Source organism: Pan paniscus, chromosome 17 (assembly GCF_029289425.2).
Source record: "Pan paniscus chromosome 17, NHGRI_mPanPan1-v2.0_pri, whole genome shotgun sequence".
Lineage (NCBI taxonomy): Eukaryota > Metazoa > Chordata > Mammalia > Primates > Hominidae > Pan > Pan paniscus.
In genome coordinates this window covers 1,510,337-1,514,560 of record NC_073266.2, presented here as the reverse complement: position 1 = coordinate 1,514,560, position 4,224 = coordinate 1,510,337, and the positions used below count along the sequence as shown (strand labels likewise).

General features: G+C 45.6%; 1 pseudogene; it reads right to left on the bottom strand.

Moving 5' to 3' along the window:
* Positions 1–552: 552 nt before the first annotated feature.
* Positions 553–4,224, bottom strand: LOC134729200 (cell division cycle protein 27 homolog; annotated as a pseudogene).

Sequence of the window (4,224 nt, the reverse complement as noted above, 5' to 3'; positions counted from 1 at the left end):
CGGAGCGAGAGCCCATTTCACGAGGTGGGAGGGGTGGGGGTGGGGTGGGTTGGGGGTTGTGGGGTCTGTGGAGAGCCCGATTCTCCCTCTTGGGTGGCTACAGGCTAGAAATGAATATCGCTTCTTGGGCGGAGGGGCTTCCTTAGGCCATCACCGCTTGCGGGACTACCTCTCAAACCCTCCCTTGAGGCCACAAAATAGATTCCACCCCACCCATCGACGTTTCCCCCCGGGTGCTGGATGTATCCTGTCAAGAGACCTGAGCCTGACACCATCGAATTAAACACCTTTACTGGCTTGGTGGGTTTGTTTGTTTCTGAGATGGAGTCTTGCTCTGTCCCCCAGGCTGGAGTGCAGCGGCGTGATCTCAGCTCACTGGAACCTCTGCCTCCTGGGTTCAAGTGATTCTCCTGTCTCAGCGCCACCATGGCCGGCTCATTTTTTTTTTTTTTTAGTAGACACGGGGTTTCACCCTCTTTCATTGGTTTTCACTGGAGATTCCAGATTCGAGCCACACCTCATTCTGTGCCACAGAGAGACTTCTTCTTCTTCTTCTTCTTTTTTTTTTTTTAAGTGCAACGCAACGTGTCTGCCTTATTTGAGTGGCTTCCTATATCATTATAATTGTGTTATAGATGAAGAAAAGGTATTAAACACTGTGCTAATGATAGCGAAAGTGAAGACAAAAGAAAGGCTATCCATTTTGTGGTTAGAATAAAGTTGCTCAGTATTTAGAGCTACCTAAATACGTCAGCATTTACACTCTTCCTAGTCAAAGCTGGCCGATCTGAATAATCCTCCTTTAAACACAATTTTTGATAGGGTTAAGATTTTTTTAAGAATGCGACTCCTGCAAAAGAGCTGAACAGACAATACACATTTAAAAACATCACAACACAAGGATCAACCAGACTTGGGAAAAAAATCGAAAACGACACAAGTCTTATGAAGAACTGAGTTCTTAAAATAGGACGGAGAACATAGCCATCGGAAGAGAAGGCAGTATTGGCAAGTTGATTGTTGCGTTGGTCAGCAGTAGCTGGCACTATCTTTTTGGCCATCTTTCGGGCCATGTAACTACTACAGCAAAATGAGATATGATCCATTAAACAACATATTCGCAAATCAAAAAATGTTTCCGTAATATAATGCTTCAGATTTAGAAGCAAATCAAATGATAGAACTCCACTGCTGTAATAAGTCACCCCAAAGACCACCGTATCTGACAGAATAACTACCACAGGGTTATGACTTCAGAATTATACTTTCTCTTGATATTTACTTATGTATGTATTTATTTTTTTTAATGTATTTCTCTTGAGACGGCGTCTCGCTCTGTCGCCCAGGCTGGAGTGCAATGGTGTGATCTCGGCTCACTGCAACCGCCACCTCTCCGGGTTCAAGCGATTCTCCTGCCTCAGCCTCCCGAGTAGCTGGGACTACAGGTGCCCACCACCACGCCCAGCTAATCTTCATACTTTTAATAGAGACGGGGTTTCACCGTGTTGGCCCGGATGGTCTCGATCTCTTGACCTCGTGACCCGCCCGCCTCGGCCTCCCAAAGTGCTGGGATGACAGGCGTGAGCCACGGCGCCCGGCCTTCTCTTGACGTTTAAACTATGAAGTCAGTCCAGAAAAATGCAATAAATGTCAACGGTGAGTATGCTGTTGAGGCAGAGGTAGGACCACACTTTTTCATGTCTGATTCAGTTGATCACAATAGGACCTAGGTAGTAATTTCCTATGTGCCCACTTATACACGAGTACAAAAGAGTAAAACAGAGAGACCGCTACATTAAAGGGCACGTGAAGTTCTTCATAGTAACTCCGTAAACTGGAACACTGTCAAAAAGCAGCAGCTCGTGAGTTGTTTCCATCTATTTTTCTATTCTCCAATAAGTGAACTATGCTATTCCTTTCCAATCTCCCAAGCGCTCCTTGTCCCCATCACCACTTCGGTGCTCGAAGAAAAAGTCACAAATCCAGTCACACAACTAAAGAAACACATACACGAACCAAAGACAACTACAGCGTCTGCAAAAGTTTGCTAGAAGACTGAAACTGTTGAGTATAAGGATCTGGTATTCTATGATCATGAGTTCATTTCAGAGTTTGTTCAAGACATACGTTTCATAAGGAAACATCTTAGTTAGAAGTTATTCAGCACTATGTACCATCCCTAAGTATTTTTAACCAAATTCGTGACAATAAAGAGCTATCTAACCAGAAAAACTAGCGAGTACCGGCGCCATCCATAGGGCTTTGTCTTTACACTTCATTACCACTTACCATGCCTTACAATGTCTGGGATTGACCCTGATAGCATTTCGAAAACAAGCTGATGCTTTGTCCAGTTCTTCAGTGAAGACAAGCTCACGCCCTAATGCACTATAGGCATAAGCATCATTTGGATCCACTTCGAGAGTTCTCTGGAAGAATTGAATCGCAATATCGTGTTCCCGTTGCAGACCGAAACAGTTCCCTGCAGCACACCAGGCCTCTGGCTGGCGAAGTTTTATCCCTGTCTGTGAAGTCTTTGGACAGAACTGAAAGAGCAACATCTTTCGGAGGATGCCAAAGTGTTGTAGAGTAGATCTCCATGCCTTCGACTCTGTAATTCTCAATCCTTCTAACCTCTGAGAATTTTCTTTCAGCTTGCGTGGACTCTGAAAGTTTAAAATAGGCCCTTCCAATTTGGCACAGTACCCAACCGGTATTGCGGTGGTGAGAAGCTAGATGGCTCAAGATACTGACAGCTTCTTTGCCGTGGTGAGAACACAAAGCTAAATAACCTTCCCCCCTTTCACGAGGAAGGCTCATCAAGCCTTCCGCTGCTGCTTTTTGTAGATTAAAAGCCTGAATCTGAGGCGCGATTGCGGCTATTTTCCCTTCTGGAGTGACGGAAGAGTCCAATGTTGTCACTTCCATGGCTATCACTTATGTTCGGTGGAGTTATTCCTCCTTTATTAGCTTTACTTTTTGTTTTTCTGTTTGGGATTTTAGGTGGAAACTTCCCTTTTAATTTTCTCCTATTCTCCTCGGTTGTGGAGCTGTCACTAGTCAAGAGTCGTGAATTTCTTCGAGGCGGTGCGTTTGGGGGAGATGCCATAGTGGGGCTCAATACCTGAGGTGTTGCCCTTGTCGGCGCACCAGAACTTTGTGTTTTTGCAAGAATTGGGGTTACCTTTCGGCTCTTTCCCCTCTGCGAGAAGACAGACTGTGTTCCGGTTTGGCCGATTCCGGCAACAGACTTTTTTGAAGGGGCTCCGGTGGATGGCACGTCAATGACAGAAGGTGTCTAATACCAGTGCAGTTTTGTCCATAGGATCCGTCTCCGGGACTTGGGGCTTCTAATGGCAAAATGCCAACACTTGGGGCTCATGGACTAACTAACTGCTGCTGGTCCTCCTAATACACTTCGACCAGTTTTTGGTTTATGTTGAACCTGTTTAGATCATATGGAAGTTCCTGTTCCCAGTGGGACAGTATCAGGTGAAAGGACGGCTGAATCGATAGAAGACACTGGGGAGTCTGTATTCAAGGAGTACTTTGAATTGGAAGATTCTCAATTCAATCCGTTTAATTCAACGGTGTCCTGGGGTGTTTCCGTAAGAACGGTCTCAGGCTGTCTGTGACATAAGCTAGGACGAGGTCCCAGTGTTTTGGCACAACACTTGGACAGGCAGTTGCTAAAGCTCTCTAGAGATGTGAATCAAAATGTTTGGTCGGGATCTGGCTTTTCCCCCCTATTTCACATCATGATTCAAAGGGACACCAGAGGAAAGGATTTCAACGAAGGCTCTTTTGGTCACATTCTGACCCTTTGGTAAGCCGATCTGTCTTGCAATATACATGTCCCAACGATGGAAGGGGAAAGCGAGCTGAATCAGCAAACTCAGGAACAATAATATCATCATGGCTTCTCTGCTTAGGAAACACTCCACCCGATAAGATTTGATCCCCTTCTGCAAGCTTGCTGAGATCAACACAACATTTCGCAAGCAGGTATTTGCATTGCGGTGTAGTACCACTGTGTCCTTTCAAGAGTCTATATGTTTTATAGGCCTTTCCTGAGCGGTAAGAAGAGGTTGCCAGTAAAAACAAGGCTTCTTCTGAGTGTACTTCTGCATAGAGGCGTTCTGCGAGGAAAACCGCATCTCGGTAGGCATAGTGGCTTAGTGCTTGCCATATAGCAGCCTGGACGGGTCCCTGCAGCACCGCCAT